We start from the raw sequence: 15,788 nt of genomic DNA, 5'->3' as shown, positions 1-15,788 counted from the left end.
TCTAGCCTTTATGATGCAGAAAAAGTAAAAATCATACATTAAAATATTTTCCACAAATTTTGAAAAGTAAATAAACACTGAAAATCACAAAATTTTGACTAAAATCAAAATTTCCCCTCACAAATTTGTCAAATATTTTTGAAATTTTACCATTTCACTTTTTTTACTATCAAAATGTCATATATCACATTTTCTTACAATTTGGAGATCATATCATCAAATTAAGGCCTTTCATCCACCAGTCAGGTTGTTTCCATACAGGAGGCAGACCACCATTAGTTTACCCATTGACTTCAGTGTTAATTCTGGCCTCTTTGCCCACCTTCAACTTTTCCCCAAATTTTCGTTGGGCTGAATGCTTTTCACTACAGAGGAACAAATGGTCATGTCTTTGCACTAAAATTTGTATGAGGTTGACCACCAAAATTTGGAGATACACAAACTTGAAGAAACATACTAAAAACATGTAACTAGTTGCCGTACATATCACCGTAGCCAACCTGATAACTCATGAATATTTACCAAAACCTGGCAGAAAATGTTAATTCAAACCCTCTTCGTCCATTCTAGACCCAAAAATCAACAAAAATGGGCACGCAAAAGGGGAGAAAGGAGACAGAGAGAATTGCTATAAATAGACGAACTACAAATGTAATGGTGGTCTGCCTCCATCTCCCAAACAGAGTTGTCTTCCCTTGCAGTCCAAACGGTCACAGATCACTAATGATTTCCCCATTGACTTTAAATAATGTTAATTCTCGTCTCTTAGACCGGCTCTAACTTTTTCCCAAATTTTCGTTGGGTAGAACGCTTTCTACCACAGATGGAGCAACATGTGGCAACCTCTTGCCCAAAAGTACGTATGAGGTTCACCATGGAAAACTTGAGATACACAAGCTGGAAGTAGAGACAAGATAACATGCAATTTTTGACCCTACATTTCAACCTAACCAACCTCTCAACTCTTGTATCCTTCCGCCTCAAAATCATGAATATTCACCAAAACCTGGCAGAAAATATATTTTCAAACCCTTTTCTTCGTTCTACACCAAAAAGTCAACAAAAATCGCCATGCAAAAGGGGGAAAAGGGAAAAGGGAGAGAAAGACTAAAAATAACTTTCGCCCTACATTCGTGGGTGAGGGCATAGAAATATTTGGTGAGCTGTGTCCTATATAGGGGTGAAACTTCAGGTATTACCAAAAAGCCTTTTTTATATGCTTCCCATATGTTCTGGCAACATACTGGTGAAAGGAAATCAAAATCAAAGAAAAACTGCAAAAATGATGGCTCTTTAAGTATACATGATGCTTTATGTACAGCGGTGCATCTCAGGTCCATGAGCCTTTTGTGCTAAAATTTAAAAATCTTTCTTATTAAAGGCAGTATTTGAGTTCTGTTTAAAAATTAGACAAGTTACAAACAAATTACACAGAAAACACTCATAAGCTGGATTCTTTTTTAAAAATATAATTTTTTACTGCCATGTCATGAAAAATGTACAAAATTTACATGTAGCATCTTTCAAAAAAACAATAATTTTCCACTTTTTAGATAGCCAGACGGGCAAGGAATATATTTTTAGAAACCCTGGACAATATGCAAACAGAAAAATCACAAATCAGCTGCATTGATGGTAATATTAGAGATCTAAACTGAAACATGTATTCCCAACCCCTAATCATGTCACTGACAGAATCAATCTAATCTTTGGTTGCAGTTGCAGAAGTAACATCACCAAAGGAATCTGTCTAATAACTATGTTTTACCAACCCTGGCTAACATATGTACATATAAACTAAAATATGTGCAATAAATATGAATTATGGTTAAAAATAGGCCTTGATGAAAGAAAAAAATGCCATATTTGGTCTATGACCACCCCTCTCTAACAAAAGGGTCACATAATACACAATTTTCACAAATTTGGGAATATTTCAATGTTTTCAACATCTCAAGGCTCAGAGGCACCATACAAATCTTTATTGCAATTCTTGTGCTGAAGCAAGATGTCTGGACCTTTAACTCAATTGCCTGAAAAAATGAAGTCAAAAAAGTAGTTATGACAGAGTTGACAACATGAAGGAGGCCTGAAAAGGAGCAAAATTAACATTTGACTGTTCTATAAGTAACTTAAATGCAACAAACACCACAAATCCTAGATTTTGATCAGAAAATATTGAACATTAAGCTGACATTTACACATCTACACCATTGTTATATCAGGGTGTGGTCGCATTGGCCTGACATGTCTCAGGGTTTTAAGTTTGACTTTAAACAAAAAGGGCTAGAAATCTTTGAAATGTACAAAATAACTATTTATTGGTGTAAAATAACATTCCTAGTTCAACCACAAATTCCAATTACTATCATTTAATTGTCAACACAGATGCAATTAAATCTCTCAAAACACATTAATAAAAAAGGGTGGGGTGGGGCATTTATAGCTTCTCTTAACCGAATGGCAGAGTTAAAAATGGCTAGAAAGACTGGAATACTGCTTTCTACTTGAAGGAAATGCAAGAATTTAATGTTTCAAAGAAGAAAAAAATGCCTGTTCTGGGTAAAACAGAAGCAAAATTAAGCCAACATCTGTTTTGTACAAACCCATCTGCTGTACATTATTAACTCAGTGTTACCAATTTTCAATTTTCTGTAGGAAAGCATGGGCTATTTCTAAACCTGACAAACTTGTAGATCCCATCTAAGTTATATTAGCAATGAAAATAAGGACATTTTTTCGACATTTTGACTATCAATTTGACCTGAATCAATTTGGGAAAAATGACAAAACAAAGTTCAACCCAAGTTGCTTTAACTCTTGATATTATTTAGACCAAACATTTGAGAATTTTTTTTATTTAAAACCAGATCTAGCTCAAACATGCGCAAACCTATCAATGCTAGAATTAATAAAGGTGGTCAACATTATACAAGCTTAAAGCGATAATTTTATATTTTCTAAGAAAGTCAAAACATATTATTATTTCTATGTCCTCAATAGGTTATCAACTCACTATTATACGACCATGGGCATTATTTCCCACCCTTAAAAATCATTGACACAAGAAATAACACAATTACCTCCCTTGTTTTCATATTGCCTCTGTGCATTAGGCTAGCTACCTTCAAACGTTGGAATTTGAAGTTGAAAATGATATTTTTGCCAATTTCTCAGCTGGCAATAGTGACTTATAGGATTAATAGGATTATTCTTTAACAAGGTAGGACGGGTTATGGATACCATCTATTTTAAGGCTTTATTTTAAAAGGTATTAATTTCTACATCGAAATGGGGGGAATCTAAAGATTTTCTGTGAATATTCCTGATTTTTAGACAAAATTTGGTGAAATTACAATACTGTTCACTGTGTCTCAGTCTGTGCTTTCTGAGGCTGAATAAGCCAAAATTGGGCATTAAAATATTTTTCTTACTGTTTTATTCATATTTTCATGATAGTTTAATCTTCATATTTTCAGACTAAGGCATGTCAGTCTCAGCCTGTCACACATAGACAGGCCACAGATCACTAATGATTTCCCCATTGACTTTAAATAATGTTAATTCTCGTCTCTTAGACCGGCTCTGACTTTTCCCCAAATTTTCGTTGGTTAGAACGCTTTCTACCACAGATGAAGCAACATGTGGCAACCTCTTGCCCAAAAGCACGTATGAGGTTCACCACGGAAAACTTGAAATACACAAGCTGGAAGTAGAGACAAAAAAACATGCAATTTTTGACCCTACATTTCAACGTAACCAACCTCTCAACTCTTGTATCCTTCCGCCTCAAAATCATGAATATTCACCAAAACCTGGCAGAAAATATATTTTCAAACCCTTTTCTTCGATTTTACACCAAAAAGTTAACAAAAATCGCCATGCAAAAGGGGGAAAAGGAAAAGGGAGAGAAAGACTAAAAATAACTTTCGCCTTAGAATTATTTGGTGAGCTGTGTCCAAACAATCTCTGCTAACGGCTCATTTGACTACGCCACCTAGATTTTTGGTGTTGATGGACAATGATAAACAATGTGATTTAAAACAAATAAATGATAATATATTTAATACTATTACCATATTTAAGTAGAAATGGGGTCACAATTGCAAAGTAACAATGTATTTACAAATATTACAGGGAGCTCTTTCGCGTAAGATTACAGGGTTAAATGGTCGGAAATACGAACTCCGTATGTCGCCGTGCTAATTTTAGAATTAAAATTACGAACAATCCAAACCCACGTGGATCTGTTTACCTTTATAATGAGATCGTAAGGCCTAATACACACACGAAACATGCAAAATTAGACTGTTTTCTTTCGGAGGAGTAATAACTGATGACTAAAATTGAATAAAACTCATCAAGTGTTAATTATAACGCCAGAAACTTTTCTGACAGATGTCATTTTACTATTACTTACTACATTATATCTATCAGTATCAATAATATTATTAGTCAATGACAATAGTCATTACTTTTCTTTTAGTTTATCAGTATATATTTGAATGTTTTGTGTGTGAGTATTTGTTAAGTGTCTTGTTCTGTTACTGTCTTTTTCATTTCTTTGTTATAAAGGGCAAAATTGTAAACAGGCTTTAAGCCTAATTTTTCACCTTTGAAAATAAAGATATTATTATTATTATTATTATTATGTAGTTAATCACGTGATCAATGACCTCTAGGTCAACCAGTTTAGTGCGTGAGCCGTGGGCAGAGTCGATTGCGGGATAGCGAGTGGTCGAGAGTGCCGTGGTGCATAGCTGGTTTCTAATTTTAGTAACGTCGCCCGAGTTCGTCATCCAATGAAACATCGCTAAAATTGTTCACCCCATTAAGGCGAAGGGAAAGTGGTGTGTTTTTCCTTGTTCGATCATTTCAAGTTTATTTTGACTTCACATGTTGATTTTAGTTACTGGAGACTTCGATACAGTGTAAGTATACATAAATACATGTGTTGTGTACGTATATATTACGATTTAGATACTAGCGGTGACTTGCTAACCCAAACTTTTCACTTTAAAATGCTAATGCTAATGCATTTCAAATAATTTTGAATTTATTATCCTGATATTAAAGGGACAATAACACTCTTGCTGGCTTGAAAGCTCCAGAAAATACATAATATCTCTATCTAAGTACTAGATGTTTAAGTGTCCTACCTGTTGTGTAAATTATCCATTACATCCTATTTTACTTGTCCAGAGGGTTCGAAAATATTTTTAAATCAAAGTTTCATTTGAAAAGGTTTACGTTAGACGTTTCAAACCATTATGTTGAATTTTTCAAAATTTTTAAATAAGGTGTGTTAAGATGAAATTTGTATCATCAATTAATTGAAATATTCTAAAATAGTACAATTTGTTGACCAGAATAAAGATTGGGAGATATTATTCAGTTACAACAAGAGTGGTATTGAGCCTTTAAAGTAGCTAAGTCTCTAACTCGGTTATTGGCTGATTGGGACCATGGCTGATTGGGACCTGGCTGACTGGGAGCAGATTTGTGGCTGATTGGGACCAGATTCTTGGCTGACTGGGACCAGATTTATGGCTGATTGGGACCACGACAAGGCTCCATCGGACCAATATATTACTTAAATGACGCGAGTATTTAAAATAGGCTGGGGCTATTTGCCACATGTGGTAAGACAATCCGGAGACTATTTGCCACATGTGGCAAGTCTCCGTAACGCAATTATCAACCGATTTCAATGAAACTTACAGATAACGATAACATTAATAATATCTCAGAGTAGGCAAAATTTCGACCACTTCCGGTTAGCAGTTTCCGAGATATCAGGTTATCACACATTTCATGTGGCACGGCTACAGACCACAGTTATCAACCGATTTCAATGAAACTTGCAGATTATAATTATTTTAATAATATCTCAGAGTAGCCAAAATTTCGGCCACTTCCGGTTAGCGGTTTCCGAGATATCAGGTTACCACACATTTCATGTGGCACGGCTACAGACCACAATTATAAACCGATTTTCATGACACTTACAGAATATGATAAAATTAATAATATCTCAGAGTAGGCAAAATTTCGACCTCTTCCGGTTAGCGGTTTCCGAGATATCAGGTTACCACACATTTCATGTGGCACGGCTACAGACCACAATTATCAAACTATTTCAATGAAACTTGCAGATTATGATTATTTTAATAATATCTCAGAGTAGCCGAAATTTCGGCCACTTCCGGTTAGCGGTTTCCGAGATATCAGGTTACCACACATTTCATGTGGCACGTCTACAGACCACAATTATCAACCGATTTCAATGAAACTTGCAGATTATAATAATATTAATAATATCTCAGAGTAGCCAAAATTTCGGCCACTTCCGGTTAGCGGTTTCTGAGATATCAGGTTATCACACATTTCATGTGGCACGGCTACAGAACACAATTATCAACCGATTTCAATGAAACTTGCAGATTATAATTCAAATCTGGTATGACTGAAAGGGTTTACCCTGTTAATGCGCAGAAATCATCGCGCTCAGTTTTTTTAATTTTTATTTCGTTTTCGGATCATTTCGATTTAAAGGTGAAAAAAGGTGAAAAAATGAGCTATTCACAACCCATTCAGGCTTTTCATATTTTAAAATATTTCTTCGCAACTTTCATAAACTAGTAGCAATAATCCATACGAAGAGAATGTATGTGAAAATTAATTTGTAATATGAACAGTTGCCGAGAAATGGTAAATTTTGTATGAGTCACTTTTTACGCTAGTTTGCCTGTATAAGAGTCAATTATTATTCGATTTTCATAAAAGTGACATCATTTGATGCGTAATGTCAATTTTAACAAGGTCAAACCAATTTAACATTTTCAATGTCACCGGAAATGACGTAATTTGGGCAAAAATTGTATTTATAACCTTCAAAACCAGTAATTTATTCAAATGAGTCTTATTTGTTATTTGCTTAAAATTTTGATATTTGATTCCAATCAACTAATAGAATGAACCCAAACGATCATATAGATATCACAAAATGGTTTCTAACTTGTTCAGTTGCGGAGAAATAGACGATTTTCAACAGGTAACTTTTCAAGGTTTTTGGTCCATAAAAGTGTCAATTATTATTCGATTTTCATAAAATTTCCCTTGTGTGATACCTAAGGTCATTTACGATTTCATACAAGTAATTTAACACTTTTACTGTGGCAAAAACTGTATTTTTAGCCTTCAAAACAGATATTTTATTCAAATGAGTCTGATTTGTATTGTTTTTAAAATTATGATATTTGATGCCAATCAACAAATAGATTGAACCCACACGATCATACAAATACCAAAAAATGGTTTCTAACTTGTACGGTTGCAGAGAAATAGACGAGTTTCTACAAGTCACTTTTCAAGGATTTTGGTCTATAAAAGTGGCAAATATTCGATTTACATAAAATTTTCACCATGTGATGCCTTATGCTATTTCTGATTTCATGAAACTAATTTAACATTTTCATTATCACTGGAAGTAATGTAATGTTGTCAGGATCACTTACATGTAATGAATGTATACAATGAATTGATATTGCCGGATTTGGTTGATTCTGCGTACATTTTATGTGATGTGTGCAATGCTTAAATGGAAACCTGTTTAATGGTTTCGTCGGTACCGGAAGTGACATATGTTCAAGGGTAACGGGGCACCGGTGAAACCCGTCATTACTGCATCGCAGTTCTAGTTCTTCTTATTATTTTTCCATTTGAGCATATCTCAGAAACTACTTGTCGGATCAATTCGATGTCTTCGGATTCACTGGGAAATTGGGTTTGACTTAAATTTTAAAGCTATTTCTAAAGTTCTGCGACAATTCGAAATGTCTGAAATCACCAAAGTTGTTGTTTTTTTTAAATATTGCCGTATTATTAACAATAATCATCGGATTTTAATATATGATGCATTTTTACATAGCCGTAGACAGGGGACATAGCTATGCTACTTTTGATTTTTATTATTATTATTACAGCATATTTATAGTGCGCCCTTTCATATAACATGTTCAGGGGCACTTTACAAAGTGACAATGTAATCATAAATAAACAACAAGATTATGGACATGTTAACAATTGTATACAGAGTCAGTTAAAAGCCTGATTTAATAAATGTGTTTTAAGTTGTTTTTTAAAAGAATATAGAGATGTACAACATCTTAAACTAAATGGTAGATTATTCCATAAAACAGGCGCTTGATAACTAAAAGAGCGCTGACCATGAAAGACTAATTGAACAGTTTTGGGCTTTAAAAGTAATTTATCTGACGAACGTAATGTTCGGCCAGGTGTATAAAGTTCTAAAAGATCCAAGAGGTAAACAGGAGCTAAATTATTTAAACATTTAAAAGTAAGTAATAAAATCTTAAAATCAATTTGATATTTAACAGGTAACCAGTGTAAATATAAATATAAAACAGGAGTTATGTGGTCACATTTCTTAGTTAAAGTAACAAGTCTAGCTGCAGTATTCTGTACTTTTTGTAATTTATCTATCAGCTTAAAAGGTAAACCAACTAAAAGTGAATTAAAGTTATCTAATCGAGAAGTGGACGTATATTGTTGCCGCCCCTGTCTGTCCACAATTGTTTGAACACTCTACAGGTCACAATTTTTATCCGATTTCAATGAAACTTGAAATATAGGTTTATCACCCTAAGATCTCGGTTCCTTTTTATATTCGCGTATATCGGATTGTAACTTCCTGAATTATGGCCCTTGATTGAACAAAAAATCCTGTTTTTAGCTTGTGGTTCCTGAAGAGGTCACAACTATTATCTGATTTAAAAAAAACGTGTGAATATATCACCATTACACACTAAGATCTTGGTTCCTTTTGATAATCAAGGATACCCAAACTTAACTTTCTGGATTATGGCCCCAGATTGTTCGAAAAATCACATTTTTAGCTAACGGATTCTCTAGAGGTCACAATTTTTTTCCGATTTTAAAAACCGTTTAAATGCATCACCATTCCACCATAATGAAGGTTGGATTTGAATTTCGGGAAAATCAAAATGAAACTTCCCGACAACATGGCCGCTCTTTGTACGCAAATTGTGTAGAAGTGTGTAATACAAAGGTTGTGGACTCGTGGACCCTCTAGAGGTCACAATTTTTATCCGATTTTGATGAAACTTAAAACATATCTTTATATCCCAAGATCTCTGTCCCTTTTGATATTTGCACATTTCAGGCCATAACTTTCTGGATTATTGCCCCTGATTATACAAAAAATCGCGTTTGTTTTTAGCTTGTTCTCTATCCATCTCTTACAAAATGTGGGCGTATCTTGCCTGGCAGCCGCTGGTTGATTTTCAACGAATCTTTGAAAATATTAAGTGCCAAATTTTGAAAATTTAAATGTATACAGAAAACTTTTTTATTTATATTTTTTGATGGTATTTTAGAAAGGATTAAAGGGTCGTCTGAATTAGATAATTTTGCTTGGCCGCCATTGGCTAATTCAGTTTTTCACTCCTAGATTGATTATTTATTGTTCGATTTGTTTAAAACAAAGTTCAGATGCTCCTTTTTCCAAAATGTCATTTTTTTTGTTACCGATAGAGTTATCTGTCGGCACCGAAAGTGACATAATATTAACAAAAACTATAATTTTGACCACTTTTTGAAAGCAAATATTATATTACCAAAAGGATGCACCATGCAAAGGTGAACAAAACATCGGACTTAGTTTTTTAATTTCGATTTCGTTTTCAGGCTATTTCAATTAAAAGGTGAAAAAAAGTGTAAAATTAAGCTATTTTGAAACCATTCAGCGTCTTCATATTTTAAAATATTTCTTCGTAACTTTCATAAACTAGTAGCAATAATCCATACGCAGAGAATGTATGTGAAAATTAGTTTGTAAAATGTGCAGTTGACGAGAAATAGGCAATTTTGCATGCGTCACTTTTCACATTATTTTGCCTGTAAAAGGAGTCAATTATTATTTGATTTTCAGTTGTTTTTTTACCATTTGATGCCTTATGCCAATTTTGACTAGGTCAAACCAATTTAACATTTTTATGGTCACCGGAAATGATATCATTTGGGCAAAAACTGTATTTTTAGCCTTAAAAACAGATATTTTATTCAAATGATTCTTATTTGTAATGTTTCTAAAATTATAATATTTGATTCAAATCAACAAATAGAATAAACCCATACGATCATACAGATACATTGTACCACAAAATGGTTTCTAACTTGTATGGTTGCAGAGAAATACATGTAGACAATTTTCTACAAGTCACTTTTCATGGTTTTTGGTCCATAAAAGTGTCAGTTATTACCGATTTTCATAAAAATGTTCACACATGTGATCCTTATTTAACCTTATGCCATTTATGATTTCATAGAACTAATTTAGCATTTTCATTATCACCGGAAGTAATGTCATTTTGGCAAAAACTGTATTTTTAGCCTTCAAAACAAAGATGTTTTTGAAGTGGGTTATATTTATTATTCGATTAATATTATGATATTTGATTCCAATGGGTGTATAGATTGGATCAATACGATCATATTCTTGTCCAAAAATCGCTTCTAGCATCTTCCCTTGTCGACAAATAACCAGTTTTGTCAGGTTCACTTTTAACGATTTTTTGCGCATTTTAATTTCCCATTAGAAAATCAGCTAACTTTCTTGTAAGTTAGTAACAAATTTTGTCAGGATCATTTTTTTGACATGTAACACCTGGTAACAAATGTATTAATGGTATTAATATTGCTGGATTTGGTTGATTCTGTGACTATTTTATAACACGTGTGCAATGCTTACATGTATGTGGAAATCTGTTGAACGTTTTCATTGGTATCGGAAGTGACAAAAGTTCAAGGGTAACGTGGCACCAGTGAAACCCATCATTACTGCGTCGCAGTTCTAGTTAGGGTTTCACACGATTGTTTTTGTTAAGATTATTATTAAGATTTCACACTGTACAGCTTGTGTGAACACTATTGTTTTTGTTAAGATTATTATTTTTGTTATTAAGATTTCATATGAAAGATTATTGTTTCTTTCAAGATTATTATTATTTTTTTTTGTGTGTGTGTGTATTTTCTGCTAATCAATTTTTCTCAGAATCTAACCATAGGATGTTTCTGAAATTTTGACCTACCCCCCCCCCCCCCAAAAAAAAAAAAAGGGTGGTGAGTATTGTTGAAATATATTTTCAAAACGTTTTAAGAATTTGAAAATACCAAATTTTACAAACGAAAAAACTAACAATGCATGGTCGTAACTTTGTTGTTTATCGGTTCTTTGAGTACCTAGACATAAGGCATTTTCACCCGCAATTTTAGATTTTCGAATTTCGAAAATTCTTCGCTGTGATTTCTTTCCGGAAATTAAGACTAATTTGAGTACCTAGACATAAGGCATTTTCACCAGCAATTTTAGATTTTCGAATTTCGAAAATTCTTCGCTGTGATTTCTTTCCGGAAATTAAGACTAATTTGACAACTTTTTTAATAGTTGCTCAATTCTCATAGAATTTGGAATATAAGTAGATCTGGCCAGTGCGACTTGAAATATGTCATTAGAAATTTTCTAAATTATCTCCCCTTGGAGAAATTAAGGGTCAAAGTTTTAAAAAAAAAATAGACTAAATATAGAGCAGATTGTCTTGAATTTTTTTTTCTGTACTGGCTGAGGAATTCCTGATGCATACACAAAATATGAAGTCTATCGATACAAGCGGAAGTGCCACCATCTTGAAACATGAAAAGTCCCTAAGGCTTTTGCGATATTATACTTACAGACATGGGAGTTACATTTTCTGAATCCTTGAAGGAATGCCTAAAAAACGTTCAGAGCAGAAATTTGATTTAGGTCAACTGATGGTCACTATTTTGAAGTGAATATGAAAAATAGTGAAAAATCTACATTAACGGGCTTGTAAATAAACACAATAGGCCTTAGTATGTTCAATGTGTCTCCTATTTCTGAAATTAATACATTTCAAGCAGGGTTCGACACTGCCGTTGGCTTCGGGGGCCATGGCCTCCGAATTTTAGAATTTGGCCGCAGATTCGTGGCCGATTTTTAAATATCCACGGCCATATATGGTCGCCGATTAGAGCATGGTATCGATAGTTATTTTTACTATCGATAATCGGCATTGAAATCAGACGTGTCAACTAGCCTGTTTTTTCTGAGACTCACGGATTCACGACCTTTCTCCCGATCTACCGTACGGGAGGAAATTTCTCACGGAAAATGGCCACATGCCAAATACTAGTTTCACTTTCAAAGGGATGTAAACCCTTCACTTCCGATTCATAAATCGATCTCATGATTGGCTGAATTTGACCGGAAACTTGTATTACGGTAATACTAATATGTGTGTTTGTGATTAAATAAAGTATATTGTAATGGTATCTGAGTACATTTCTCCAGCGAAGAGTAAACATTTAATGCCACGTGACTTTAGCGTGAAATCGGAAGCCATTGACTGAAAATTAGCCGACTTGCAATCCGTGATTTTGGATTACTTTTTCAGTTAAATATATTAATAGCGATTGTATTATAATACTTTGATATCGACCTCAATATATGCAAATAATCTGACTCAAAAGTTATCCAAATATAAGCGCAATTACCGTTTATGTACGGGAGATACTTGCGGGAAAATACCGCTCTGACGTCACGTTTCGGGGGATTTCCATACTAATCATGGTACGATAAGAATTTTATCCCCCCCCCCCCCACTGTAAGGATGCATTATTTTTGTAAAAGTAATAAAGATCTACAATAAACAGATTTATAATACATTAGGCCTACATGTACATATTAAAAACTTAGCTGATTGATAATATTATCATAATTCATGACTTGGCCTTGGATTTTCAATTTTTGGCCTTGGATCAAGGTTGCATTTTGGCCTATCGTATTTTGAAAATATATTTTCAAAACGTTTTACGAATCCGAAATCACCGAATTTTACGAACGAATAAATTGACCTACATACCCATAACCCTGTGACCGATGTTACTAATTTTTTTTCTTTGAGTACCTTGAAATATTTACTTCAAATCTGCTATTTCTGATTTTTGAATTTCGAAAATTACGTCACTGACATTTCATCCAGGAAGTAAAACAGTTCTTTAATATTGGTACGATTTTCACGAAATTTGGTATGTATGTAGTTTGCATTGACCCAACTTCAACAATACCATTTTAGATATGTCCTAACTTATCTCCCCTTGGAGAAATTAAGGATCAAAGTTTAAAAAAAAATCAACTAAATATAGGTCAGATTGCCTTGAAATTTTTTTTCTGTACTAGATGAAGAATTCCTGATGAGTACACAAAATATGAAGTCTATCGATGCAACCGGAAGTGCCACCATCTTGAAACGTGAAAAATCCTTCAGGATTTTGCGATACTATACTTACAGACATGGGAGTTACTTTTTCTGAATCCTTGAAGGAATGCCTAAAAAACGTTCAGAACAGAATTTTGATTTCGGTCAACTGATGGTCTCCATTTGGAATTGACTATGAAGAACAGTGAAAAATCCACTTTAACAACGTGAAAATAAACACAATTGGCCGTAATATGTTCAATGCGTCCCTTATGTCTGAAATTAATACATTTCAGGATAGCTCGGGATCAAGGTCGAATTTTTGGTGTTTCAAAATTTCAAAATTCCGAATTTCGCCTTTGACATTTTACGTGCCGTGCCGACAAAGTTGTTTACAGGACATTTTATGTCTTTAATTTTCAAAATTTACAAATTTAACCTAAATATTCGAACAGCTGATTAAAAAAATATTAATTACGTGCCGTGACGACAAAGTTGTTTACAGGACATTTTATGTCTTTAATTTTCAAAATTTACAAATTTAACCTAAATATTCGAACAGCTGATTCAAAAAATATTAATTCCGTTCAAAGTTATCTCATTTAATTTTTCGATATTTCCCTGCCTTTTTTTAGTTCTTTCCTGCCATTTTCATTTTATTTTCTCATCCGTTCCGTTTATAAATGGCTTGATTCAATTTTTATACGCCCACATTTTCATGCGGACGTATATTGTCGTCGCCCCTGTCTGTCCGTCCACAATTGTTTGTGAACAGTCTACAGGTCACAATTTTTATCCGATTTCAATAAAACTTGAAATATAGGTTTATCACCCAAAGATCTCGGTTCCTTTCGATATTGGCATGTATCGGACTGTAACTTCATGGATTATGGCCCCTGATTGTACGAAAAATCACGTTTTTAGCTTGTGAACACTGTAGAGGTCACAATTTTTATCCGATTTGGTTTAAACTTGACATGTAAGTTTATAACCCAAAGATCTCGGTTCCTTTTGATATTCGCGCATATTGGACTGTAACTTCCTGAATTATGGCCCCTGATTGTACGAAAAATCGTGTTTTTAGCTTGTGGACCCTATAGAGGTCATAATTTTTATCTGATTTAAAAAACCGTATTATTATATCACCGTTACACCCTAAGGACGACTGAGTTCGAATTTCGTGAAAATCGTCCCAAAATTGACAGACAAAATGTCCGCCGTTCGTTCTCAAATAGCGTAAAAATATGGTATATATGGTATATTCGCGCATATCGGACCGTAACTTCCTGAATTATGGCCCCTGATTGTACGAAAAATCGTGTTTTAGCTTGTGGACCCAATAGAGGTCATAATTTTTATCCGATTTAAAAAACCGTATTATTATATCACCGTTACACCCCAAGGACAGCTGAGTTCGAATTTCGTGAAAATCGGCCCAAAATTGATAGACAAAATGGCCGCCGTTCGTTCTCAAACGTAAAAATATGGTATATCAAGGTTGTGGACCCTATAGAGGTCACAATTTTTATCTGATTTTGTTGAAACTTGAAATATAAGTTTATAACCCAAAGATCTTGGTTCCTTTCGATATTCGTGCATATCAGACCTAAACTTCCTGAATTATGGCTCCGGATTGTACAAAAAATCGCGTTTTTAGCTTGTGGACCCTATAGAGGTCATAATTTTTATCCGATTAAAAAAACTGTATTATTATATCATAGTTACACCCTAAGGATGGCTGAGTTCGAATTTCGTGAAAATCGGCCCAAAACTGACAGACAAAATGGCCGCCTTAGTTCTCAAATAGCGTAAAAATATGGTATATATCAAGGTTGTGGACCCTATAGAGGTCACAATTTTTATCCGATTTTGTTGAAACTTGAAATGTAAGTTTATAACCCAAAGATCTCGGTTCCTTTCGATATTCTCGCATATCGAGCAATAACTTCCTGAACTATGGCCCCTGATTGTACGAAAAATCACGTTTTTCAACTTGTGGACCCTATAGAGGTCATAATTTTTATCCGATTTAAAAAAACATATTATTATATCACTGTTACACCCTAAGGACGGCTGAGTTCAAATTTCGTGAAAATCGGTCCAAAATTGACAGACAACATGGTCACCGTTCATTCTCAAATAGCGTAGAAATATGGTATATCAAGGTTATAGAGGTCACAATTTTTATCCGATTTTGTTGAAACTTGAAATGTAAGTTTATAACCCAAAGATCTTGGTTCCTTTCGATATTCGTGCATATCGGACCATAACTTCCTGAATTATGGCCCCTGATTGTACGAAAAATCACGTTTTTGGCTTGTGGACCCTATAGAGGTCATAATTTTTATCCGATTTAAAAAAACGTATTAATATATCACCGTTACACCCTAAGGACGACTGAGTTCGAATTTCGTGAAAATCGGCCCAAAATTGACAGACAAAATGGCCGCCGTTCGTTCTCAAATAGCA

General features: G+C 34.0%; 1 protein-coding gene across 1 annotated transcript in view; it reads left to right on the top strand.

The window, feature by feature from the left end:
• The first annotated feature begins 4,727 nt into the window (after nt 1-4,727).
• Nucleotides 4,728-15,788, top strand: part of LOC126825413 (farnesyl pyrophosphate synthase) — a 59,712-nt gene continuing 48,651 nt past the window's right edge. Inside the window, exon 1 of the mRNA XM_050555099.2 lies at nt 4,728-4,931. The gene's annotated coding sequence lies outside the window, so the exon portion shown is untranslated. The remainder of the gene's footprint in view (nt 4,932-15,788) is intronic.

This window comes from Patella vulgata, chromosome 6, assembly GCF_932274485.2.
Source record: "Patella vulgata chromosome 6, xgPatVulg1.2, whole genome shotgun sequence".
Classification (NCBI taxonomy): Eukaryota; Metazoa; Mollusca; class Gastropoda; family Patellidae; genus Patella; species Patella vulgata.
Note: the sequence above shows the minus strand (reverse complement) of the source record. Positions and strands in the feature narration are given on the sequence as shown.